This window comes from Pyxicephalus adspersus, chromosome 11 (assembly GCF_032062135.1).
Source record: "Pyxicephalus adspersus chromosome 11, UCB_Pads_2.0, whole genome shotgun sequence".
NCBI classification, from domain to species: domain Eukaryota; kingdom Metazoa; phylum Chordata; class Amphibia; order Anura; family Pyxicephalidae; genus Pyxicephalus; species Pyxicephalus adspersus.
The window spans coordinates 36,947,063-36,959,315 of record NC_092868.1 but is presented as its reverse complement, the minus strand read 5'-3'; the positions used below and the strand labels follow the sequence as shown (position 1 = coordinate 36,959,315).

Genomic DNA, 12,253 nt, shown 5'->3' with positions numbered 1-12,253 from the left:
TGGTATATAGAAGATAATGCAAAAGCAGGTACCTCTGCTGAAATGTATATGGGACCTATTTAAAATTATGGCAACAGTATATGTTAAAATACTTTAAACAAATGGCTTGGTTTCCATGCACTTCAATTGACAGACATCGATATCCCACTTTTAACAAACTGCATTGTGTTGATGTGCAAGATACAATATTTTTCTTGCCTTAACATGTGATATGTTGTAACCCCTTGAAGTGTATTGCACTGTGTTTAAATGCAGTATACTCGATTTTCACAAAGCTCCTCCACAGGGTGTTAAAAAGGCCGACAAACATTAAATATTCCCCTTGATGGTTCGATATTCACCTCTTTTAGATCACATTCATACTACATGCATTGGGCTGCTTTGCTCAATACACACTCGGTGAAAGAAACAAGTTAAAATCCATTTCTTCTAAGGTTACACTAACACATTAGAATTGATTTACTAAAGAAATATAGGCTGGTCACCTATCAAAATGAATCATCCCTTTGCAGGAGATATATCACTTTCCCTAATGAATTAGGTAAGGCTCTGCTGACTTTAAATTAAGTGCAAGCAAAATTCAATTTTTTTAGTTTCCTTTGCACATGACTGGGTATTCTTTAAAATGTGATAGTAAACTATCACCACATTTAGAAAGCTAACAAAAATATCCATTGGAAAGGGATAATTCATTTTGATAAGTGAACAGGCTATATTTCTTTAGTAAATCAATCCTGACGTGTTGGTGCAGTCTATTGGAAAAAAAGGTTTTTGACTTGTTTTTGCATTGTGTGTTGAGCAATGCAGCCTAATTCACGTAGTATGAATGGGACCCGAAAGAGGTGAATATCTATGTGTCCCCATGCAGGTCACAAATGACAAAGGCTGACTGTGCGAGTATAGTTGGCAGCTCCCCTGTACAAGTGTCAGTGTTGTACACCGCAGTCTTTATTATGTTCTCTTTATTTCTCTCTCACAGAAGCTGGTTTTGTATGCCTACAGGGACATAGTGAATGCTGTCATCCATGTGGCTCCCAGTGACCCTTTGTGCATTAGTACTCTGATGTGCAGAATCTTTCCTGAGCAGAAATCAGCTAAAAACATGGATTATTCCTTTTTAATAAGTGGCTGGAGACAATTGCAAGGTAAAATATACCCAGCAGAGCAATGCGTAATGTAGGGGTCATGGAGATGGGATAGAACTAGGTTAAATCTTGACTCTGACAGATATACTCTAAATTCAGTAGTTGTGGTTTTCAGTGAGGATAAAACACTATGACAATGGCAGAGACAGAAGTACTGCAACACATTTTGTGATACAATTGACTTTTCAATAATTTTTATGTGATGCCATAACATATTCACATGACTAAAATAGACCTGTCATTTAAACTCACATTTCTCATTGATCAATAGGATGCATGCTAGCATTACCAATAAATGAGGCATTATTATTTTCAATATGAATTCTTATGAATATGAAATTGCTTCCTCCTAATCTATTGAACATTTTGGATGTTTCACATTATCGGAGATGGCAGATAGTTTACTGTTTTCAATCAGAGTTTACTGTTTTCAATCAGAGGGACCCTGTTTTCTACCATGTTGTTCTAAATCAACAAGTTACCATTGCTTTTAATTATTTGTCATTATTATCTACAGTTCTGAAACCTGCTTTAAATGCCATTCTTTACCCCAGCTTCTTCCATCAAATTGGAATGATATTGTAAAGTCATAAATGCTAATCTTAGAAATGCAGTGTAATACTCAGTTGAAATAAAACCAAGGAAGCTAATTTGCCTGCCAAAGAGGTGATATTTCAGCCGTTAGAATGGCAAAGCCCTGCCAGACAGCCCAGCCAAGATGGTAACCTTTGCTTGGTTTACTATGGAAAACAGCTTTATCACCTACCGACCACCCTGAGTATAATAATACCATGAAGGAGCCTCATCCTCCTGTCAGTACCAGTATTGTCAACATAATCAGAAGCTTCATTTACTGGAATTTATACTCTGGCTTATTTTTATTATTATTTATTCACCAGTCCACCATTTTTTATTCTTGTATATATACAACTTACTGACTCACACTGATAACATGAGCTTTCCCTGAAGTGTCAAATACTAAAGATTTTCAGTTGAATGTAATGTGGATCATCAGTGGGAGCGTAAAGTAATAACCCTATCTTTGCAGGAATGCTTTTGACTTGTTTTTAAAAATTCATATTAAGTGTATATTTTTAAAGCAGGGAATGTGATGCTCACCAAACATTCACTGGTGGTGCATTATTCATTAAAGAAGGTAGATTCAACAAAATATTGCAGTTTTGCAATTAATATACAACCACTGTAGATTGTTTTCCTTTCCAAAGAAAAAAATGAGCTGGAACCAAGAATTCTTTCTCAAGAAAACATGAAATCAATGAAAAGAAATTTTGCAACTAGAGGAGAGTCCCATATACATATATAATTTTTTTGGGGGGGTATGTGCCTGGCCTGGTAAGGCATAGGAAAAAGAGAAGTAGAAGGCTTTTGTCGGCACTGGATTTAGTTAATAAACTCCAGTGTTTTTATAGTGAGTGTAAAATCGTGGTCTAGGGTAACTTCAACTTTTTTTCGCTTATATTGGCTTAACCACATTGTAAATACAGAACTAATGTATGTTCTATTCCAGACAATTCGCATCTGGAATTATCTATTTAGCGTAGTGAATCTATGTATAGCCTAGACCACAAATTTACACTCACTAAATAAACACTTGAGTTTATTAACTAATCCAGTGCTGACAAAAGCCTGTCTTCTGCTCTTTTTCTTTTTCATAATAAATCAATGACCAACTTCAGTGTGTAGATAAAATTGTTTTCAAATAGCTTTATCAAAGCTTGCATTATTTTTAATGTAGAATAAAGTAAGAATTAAGGAATGCTCTAACAGAGACACATACTATTAGAAGAATTTCCAATTCCAGTTTTCAAGGGCTAAGATCATATGTTCCTGAGTGGCTCCTGGCAGCTGGGGCCTTTCTCAGTTACTCACACAGCAGAGTTGATTCATAAATCTGCAAATTTCGACAGTTGGGCAGCACTGCTCTACCAATCACTTGCTTTCCAATTTATTCTCCATGGGGCTGTCTCAGGTAGAACCTCTTCAGAGTGTCTCACCCAAGGCAAACTCATTGCCATTCTAAACATGCCTAAGCCTAAATGTTTTTCTTCCCATGCTTACTTTTCATTAGTTTTGTGAAAAATAACACGTTGCCAATATGTTTTGCAGATCTTTGCCTTTAAATAAAACTATAAATGTTCCAATGGTCCTTGAACAGTGAATTTCTTCTTTTTTATCATTTTCTGCTCACCTATTAAATGTATCTAAAATGACTTACTATTTATTCGGCATCATACACTGATGCCTTTCTTCTGTAAAGTAGTTTATTGAGATTCAAAAATTCTAATGGAATAATGCCTATAGGTCTCACAAACTGATCTTCCTTGCCAATTTCACCCATTTTATTCTACAAAGGGATAATGAGACAGTTTATTATTGAGCCAGCAGCCAAGCTGAAATCAATGAATGAAATGGTTGCCTTTGAATTGATTCACTGCTTTTTTTAACTTTCCTAAAAAAAGGCTCAACTGCAAATGTAATTTAATGTACCGTGTTTCAGCTGCTGAGCTTAAACCACCAAAATGCAAACAGATCATTCAAGCATAACGTTATGAGGTGTTACAAAGCAAAGTTTATTGTATAGATCATTAAAGAGCAATTACAGGCAGCAAGTGAAACCCAGGCGAGAGCTGTCAATGCAATAAAACAAACATGGCAGCTGTTCTGAATAGGGCTTAGGCTTGCAGGTTTTGATACCATTCAAGGTGAATCCTGTGGGACCCAGGACACAACATAATGAATTACATGACATTTGAACTATAGCTAGCAAGCCTAAAATGGTCAATAAGGGGGCTTTTGGATGAGCTGACCCTTGACTATAAAAGGAAGGGGACACTGAGCTGCCATGGTGTCTTTGAATTAGCTGTGGATATAGGATAGGAAAGGAAAATCTCACCACTGCATAGAGAGAGTCATTTAAGAACTGTTAAGTAGTCAATGCCCTTAGGTAAAATGTTTCTTTCATTTATATTTTTGTGGTTTATTTGAAGTCCGCATTAACTGCTGTCCCATCCATAGCAACTTTTTCTTTCAATAGGTTTTTTTTATGGTAGTATACTGGTTTTTATTTCATGTAGATTGGACCTTTATTTTAGGTTACATTTATTTTTTCCTCCGCTTTAAATAAATGTCCTTCTGTTCCTGCGATTTATATTTTTTATATTCTTTTTCTGACTGATGCATTCTAAGCAGTACAACAATAGTGTGCACCCATGGTCACTGCTTCCACACTACTAGCAACCATGCCTGAGGTTTGGATACTCCTTGCAGCATCTCACCAGCAACTGCCAATAGGGTATGAATATGGGCAAAAGGAGGTGTTTTACCAATTCTAGTCAACCACCAATCCAAACATCACTGGACGAGCAAGAAAGAGAGTTGCGGCTGGTAGGCTGCAAACTACTTGGAGCCAATCAGGAACCACCGTTCTAACTTCCTATGTGAACTTAGCTATATAACCGTACATCTACAGGGGTAAGATGAAGACATAGTTGTCTGACAAACTCGACTTCTGTAAATTCATTAAGTTTTATCATTGCATTCTAGCCAACCAAGATTGCATAAGACCTGAACCCAGAAATAGAATGGGTGAAGATGTAGGTACCAATAATGGAGTGAGCAGATGAGTATAATTCTGCTTTAAAACAGCTCATTTTAATAATAGCTCTTTACGCCCTAAAACTGCTGTGAATTGGAATTTGTTAGCGGAATGTTAATAGAGGGCAGAGCAGATGCAATTGAATTAGTTGGATGCATTCTGTTTATCTAGTTTGGAAGAACACTTGCTAATGTCAATGGCTCTTATAATTGTTGCAACGTGCAAATACATCTTGCTTTCACGTGCCTTGGGTTTGCATTTCAGATCAGTTAAGAGTCTCCCAGGTTATTCAAGATTTTTTAACAAGCTAACCTCTTTGTAAGTTGCATCTACCTGCTTTAAAGTATTTTTGAACTCCCACTGACTTGTGTGTGGAGAGAAGCAGAGCTGAAGAAAGGAAAAGTCTACCAGCAAAGTTCCTGAAGGAAGAAACAATTAATTGTAGACATTGCATGTGAAAATTGCAAAACTATATATAGTAAAGGAGCAAGTTAAGCAGATAAACTACAGGGGTGAGATATTGCAGAGGAGCCCTTTATAAATGACGGGACAGGTGCAATATTCAGAATATTCATATATGAAATTAAAGAACACACAAAACATTATGCAACATTAAAAAGTGAAACAATTAAAAGCAAAATAACATAACATGATATGTATAACAAGCTTGGAAATACCCGCTTCTCCCTGCAGGGCTGAGATGCCACCTGCTGGTGCCTAAATATTGTCTACTGATATTGATTCTGCAAGGTTTGTATTCTACTCCCATCATGACCTCCAGTTCTCTTAATCAGCCTCAATAAGACGAATTCTAGGGGAAAATGATGGATTTATAGATGTGCATTTAAGATGGTTCAGGTTTTTACAGCAGCTGTTATGTTTTATACAGAAGAGCCATAAAACCTCCCAATAATAATTAAATATTATAATGCCTTTATCTTTTATAAACAGGGAAAATGCTTGGTGTGAGCATGTGCCTTTATAATAAATGCAGCACATGCACTGCTGAGCCCGTACTTTTTTTTACCTCCCATGGTTTAGGGTTGCTTTAAAGTAAATGTATTAAAAATAAAAAAAATGTTCTCAGTAAAAATACACTACTTTTTCACCATCGAAGGTCAACAAACGTAATGGCTTAAATAACAATGTGAAAGTCAATGTTCAAGAGAGATCTCTACTTTAAAAAAGATAAGTGCATCATCTAGGTATTTAAGTAATGTATGTCACACTTTACTCTCTACCCTGCACAGTTTTGTTTTTAATCTGCAGCTCTCTCAGTTACTTGATTACAGCTGGCCATACATTAGTAGATGATGGGGAAAACTGTTATTATCTTCCTGGTATAGGTTGCTCACCTGAGTTAGTGTCATTTACCACTCAATTTTCATCGGATTTCAGTACAAATATGAATAAATATCTATTAGAAATAGTGCTTCTCATCAGATTCAGGTAAATTACAAATTGTAACGTCTGTCATTTTACACAAATGTTAGGTCTTGAGTTACATTTTACACAAGACAAGGCCTTGAGTTGCACGATAGACCACGTTTCTATTGGTTGGTGGAAATGGCTAGTTAACATGGAGCATCCCTAACAATTGCCAAACTAATGGGAAGGGGCTAAGTGGAGGGTCCTTATGACTAAGTGAGAATGGTGAGCGGAAGGTGAAGTGATTCGGTTGGGTCAAGGAAGGTCAAGAGGTGAGTGGGTCAATTCAATAAAGGGGAGGAGTAGAGAGGGCACAAAAGGAGGTGGTGAATGGGGTGAAGAGGCCATTTTTTCAAAAGTGGGGAGCAAGTTACCGACCCTCCCCATTTTCATGTTTTGAGACACAGAGTGTTGCTAAGATGGTAGTGTGGTGGTATGCCTTTGAGGATCTGTAACCAGGGAGCTAGTTAAAAGGTTATGTGGGAGAGGATTGTTGGGTTATGTAATAAGTTATTTAGGTTATGTGCTCTTATGTTATGACGGTTTGTTATAATTTAATACAGTTAAAGTTTATTAAAAAAACAGCCATTTCAACTGGATATACAATACGCTAATACTTCGGGATACTATATCTGCTTAACTCTCAAATACAACATTCTCCACTGCAACCCTCCGCTCACATCTCTCCTGTTTATGCAAGATGGGTAAGGGGAAGCCACATAGTCAATCATCCCAAAAAAGGGAACTTGGGACATTTTTTGGTCGCTTTAAAAAAAAAAAAAAAAAAAAAAAAAAAAACAGCCATTTAATCAAAGTTAGGCTGTGATGTGTTTTTTGTGGATATGGTTGGAAAAAGGAAAATGTCTAAAGTAGGTAGTAAAGAGTAAAGGGGGTGCAAACATCCAAACTTAAGTCATGCTGCCTATAGTTCCTAATTTACTTTTACCATCACAAAATACTCTAACCCTTACCCTAATTCCTCACTGCTTACTAACAAAGTTTTGATGCTTTAGTAAGATCTTACCACCTAACCCATTCCTGTTGGCTCAACGCTATAATGGGTAAACTTGCCCCATAGGCAGGAAGTGTTCTCAAGCTTTGTTATGGAGAAATAAATAGTAAATTTGAAGTCAACATTTACGTTCAGGTTTGTTACAGTGCCCATCTACCTATGCCTTAAACAAAAGCCCAGAATTTATTACCAAAATTCACCCTTCTATAGGCTTTGAGAGGGATCATCCCACATTTTAAGCAAGATTGATGAATCTGTCTGTGAACTGAACCCAGGCAGAATTATTCATTCCTAGTCCTAAGAGATTGAAAAACTGATGAATGTTGTTTGACTAATTACACATAATCGTATGTCATTGCAATAATTGCTCTGTGCAAACAACAACATTTAAATTATATTAAGTAACAACCAATGAATAGGCACTAATCTTATTTCAAAGATTAAACACATTTTAATTGCTTTAATGAAAATAAGCAAAAAATAAATAAAAACTTGGTAGCCCAACCAATACCATATAGCTCTAAAACATGGATTTACCAACAATATAGATTTGGTAAATCCCTGATCATGTTTTATAATAAAAGGAAGTATGCTAGGAATTTATGACACTCCCTAGCTAACTAGTTAGAACTTTAGAAAAGAAAATCAAGTATCATGTGGTCTTAAAGTATATAACCAATCTTTTTGTCCCAGTGAGAACGCTTACTGAGATAGAAACTAATGGATTATCCAACATTTGAAAAAAGGCCCCAGGTCCAGAGGTGAAGTTAAATCAGATATTGGGATGAATGATCCAGTTACAACAGCCTAAGACAGGAGTTCCCCTCACTTTGTTCCCCTCGCTTCAATGCATGGCTGGCAATTGTCACACTTCAGCTTCTCAGCAGTTCTTGTATTTCCATCTTGACTGGTTTCATATAAAGAATTACTTAATTCACCATAAATTATTGATTTGTGTTAGTGGTCCTGCATGTCATCAACCCCAAAAAATGTTTTCTAATATAAATCAATTGATCTAATGCAGTTTATATTAATCTAGTACTTTGTCAAATGACGAGGAGGACTGCAAAAATTATGTAATTCATTTCCTAGAGCTAGACAAACTTAGCTGTGCAGCTCTAGATATTTGCTGAACTGGATAAAGCCACAGAATTTATCAGCCGCTCCTCTGTAAAGTATCTCCTTTTTCTTATATTCTCAATTTTTGACACATCTGAAAAAAAAATGTATATGAGCTGTAAGATATCCCATTGCCCAATAATGGGCTTTGATAAGAAGTGATTGTACCTCCCTTTGTGACTGTTGGTATGTGTTTATGGGAATGTATGCCCATTCAGCCATTCCAATTCAACCCAAAAGAGTTCATTAGGGATGAGGTCAGGGATCTCCACAGGCAAGTTCATCAATACCAAACAACAACATCATAATAGACCTGAATGTATGCACAGAGTCACAGTTTAACAAACGGTCAAACTATTTTTTTGTGCTAAAGTTTGTCAGTAAGCATTATATGGTTCTGTGCTTCAATTCATGCAATTAGTTTGAAAATGGGATGTATTATTACATTTATAAATGTGATACTCAGATATCCATAAACTGGTCATCTTCAGCACATCAACACTTCAATTGCTGGATGTTTTATTGAATCATGCAAAATAAGCAAACCTATTTTGATTTTGCTTTAGTGAACTAAAAAAGAGTTGTATTTAGTATTTGTTTTTAACCCTTGTACATATAAATCTGATTTCTGATAATCCCAATCTAATAGTTTCATCCATAGCTTCCATGCACCAGAGAGGGAGAGCCCATGCTGTAATGGCTGTGGCAGGTGAGCAGACCTGAAAGCCCAAAATGCAAAAAAATGTATTATCTCATTGAAAAAAACACTGTTTCAGCCTCCTCTACCAAACCCCAAAGCTATGTTTCAAATTGAAGGAACCTTTAAAATTCATTCCCCAGTACAAAGAGAAGGTGAGATGACTACAGGACTCAATAGTGCAAGTGTTGACATTTCCGTAGCACTCCTATATTACTCCTGTCAGCCTTGCAGATCTCATAAACCACTAAACATGTCTCTGTTTACATGAATTTCAATCAGAAACTCTTCATATGATAAGCTTATTACGTCAAACATACCAGGAACAAGGCTAGTCTTGAGCGTTTTAAACTTGTGTGTACAATTCTGTGTCTGAGCCATATTAAAAAATTATTACACATCAACATAAACAAAGCATTAACTGATCCACGGAACTGACAATTAATAACATTGAGTTATTAACAATAAGTCTATAAAATGTGCCTGAAAATGAAAGCCTTTATCTCCTAGAAAAATAAAACTTATGGCACACGCATCAACTTTTTTTGACTGGGCAAAGTGACAGCTTGAAGAGAACATTGCAATGTGGTGACAACAATATGTGACAGCACTTCAAATTATACTCTGAAACTGATTTAGGTAATTCCTTGTTTTAATAGATCTCACAAAATAATACCTTGATACCATGCAGACTGTACAAGTAGTTCCAGCAATAACTGGAGGATGTCATGATTTTCTGGAATTTGTGGTTTCTTAAGTAGGTTGTGCATAAGATTAATGTATACATGGTCACACAAAACAGAAGTTGGTAGAGTTGTATTCATGCAAGAACCACTGAGTACTATAGGTGCTCTGTACATAAATATGTGCCCTGCCTGGTATACATGCATATAGTACAGAGCACAGGTTCACACTGTAGAAGAATTTGGAGGGACACTACCACCCAGTGGAATTATTGATGAGCCAATGTGGATCCTGTCTTTATGTTTGCCCTGTCAACTTTCATTTTACATTTTATAATTGTGGGAGGGGAAAAGCACAGCAATGAACAACTAAAATATTTTGTTTATAATGAAATCAATTCAAAATAAAACCATCATAAATCAATAGCATAATGAAGACATACATAATGTGGACTCGTACACTGAACAATAAATTCTCAATATAATCTTCCAATGTAATTTTCCCCAGTTAATTGCATTTTCATTTCTGATTATTTAGATGAGTATGTATTTGTATGTATAGACATGGCTCCTACATTATTATTATAGAATGTGATGTGTGCGTTCATCATATCCAGAGCACGGCGTACCATTGGGACGATGTGCAAAGTGCAATAATATGCATCAGCTAATCCAATATCAATTCAGTGTTTCCAGATCCAGGGATCTGGATTTGCCTTAATAAGTTACTGCACTTTAGACTTTATACCTGGCTGGTAATTATTTCATTTGAAGAGTTTTCCTAGCAAAACAAAATGAGATATATACATCAAATCCACAGCATGACTGTTTCCCACCATGGTGGATTTGCTGTCTAATTTCTTATTTATTTCAATCTGACCTTGTCCTCTTACCTACAACATTACTGACTTGGTGCAGATGGGGTCAGCAGGATTTTTGACCCACATCAAAACACAGGAACAATCTATAACAATGTGTCATCTATCTACTAAATAAGTGTATGATAAGATATTTGTAAGGTTTGCACATTTGTAAAACCCTCATAGTCATATAGAAAAGAAAAGAACAACAAATGCACACATATCTTACCGTAGGATTCTCTTACATGGCTAGTGAAGAGTTAATTGCAACCCTTGATTCTTTGAAAGGTTTGCCTGCTGCAGGCAGAAGACTTTAAAGATGCATTCTCATTATTTTCTATTATAACTAGTTTAACCATATCATTGCCAGAGTTAAGTAAATCACAAAAGGTTCTATTAAACATCAATAATTCTTGCTCACTTGCTTATTCTTACCCCATATCCTACACTTAGTTTTTTTTCTATGAGCAAAGCTGCAAAGCAAAGTTGTTCTCTGATACAACCACCAATTCTTGATCTGTTTGCCAATAGAAAACTGTAAATAAAAGGAACAAAACAGCATTGATTTCCTTGGAACAACCTGCCTGTCATGATGTCCTACATAGCGTGCCACTTTGTATGAGGTTGTAAATAGAAATCAGATACATTACTAGTTTTACTCATTTACAATCTTTAATTAGCACTCATAAAATATGTAGAGAACCATTTAGAGGCAAACATGTAAAAATTAAAAGTACTTATCTTACCTTCAAGCCATAAGATTCAGCAGAAAAGATGCATCACCATATATTGAGTTCTGCTAGATCCCACACTACTTTTCTGGGGTGTCTACTTCTAAAGAGTTTCCATAATCAGTGCCATCAAGCCCACGCAGAATAACATGCACATCTACAAAAGATATTTGTGGAGAAGCATTGAATTAGGTTTGATAGCTGTTGTATTTTTTTCTTGTCCACACAGCTCATCAATAATTGATAGAAGCTCTAAACAAGCAAGCAGCCACTTTGGATTATGAATTGACCACCAATTGACTTTTCAGTTTGCTGTTACACTTGGACATCAGAGGCAGATATTGGCAAACAGAGGAAGAATTTCATTCACAGCAGCAAACCTCACACTTATTAGCTGTAATAAAATTGTGTCAGCTTGAATAGATCAACCCTGCAGGTCCAAGAGCTGAGATCTGTGGATGGAGCTCAGTTGGGTTGGCAAAGTTTGAATGTTTAGCAGCCTGGGTAAGCTTCAATGAGACATCCAGCTGTATCTGTCAGGCAAGGAAGGGGTTCTCACAGTCTTTTTTTCTGGTGGCTGCTGTGCAGATCTATTAAGATTGTTTCTTGCACAGGAAAGTAGAGTCTGGGTGAAAAGGAATCAGCAGTGAAATCAGAGGTGGGACTGTATGCTACTAGCAGCAGGAAAATGGAAATTCAGCACTGAGGTCTGGACAGCTCCCTTGAGCTATCAGGTAAGAAGGAGGAGCAAAGGTCCAGCAGTTCCAGCTCTACACCCCACACTTACCTTATCCATTCTCTTCTAATCCCTCCTTACATTGTAAATGCCAACTGCTTCTATTCTTTAAATTCTCTCATCCCCTATGTGTCTTCTAGAAGCACATGAACAGAGTCTTCCTCTTACCTTTTAGGAAAGTCAGAGCTTGCTTTGTGTTTAAAATCACATCCTGTACTCTTGCAAA

At 36.4% G+C, this 12,253-nt stretch overlaps 1 protein-coding gene across 1 annotated transcript in view; it reads right to left on the bottom strand.

Moving 5' to 3' along the window:
- DRD2 (dopamine receptor D2) overlaps positions 1–11,936 on the bottom strand; it is a 168,273-nt gene extending 156,337 nt beyond the window's left edge. The window contains exon 1 of the mRNA XM_072426247.1: positions 11,307–11,936. The gene's annotated coding sequence lies outside the window, so the exon portion shown is untranslated. The remainder of the gene's footprint in view (positions 1–11,306) is intronic.
- Positions 11,937–12,253: the final 317 nt, after the last annotated feature.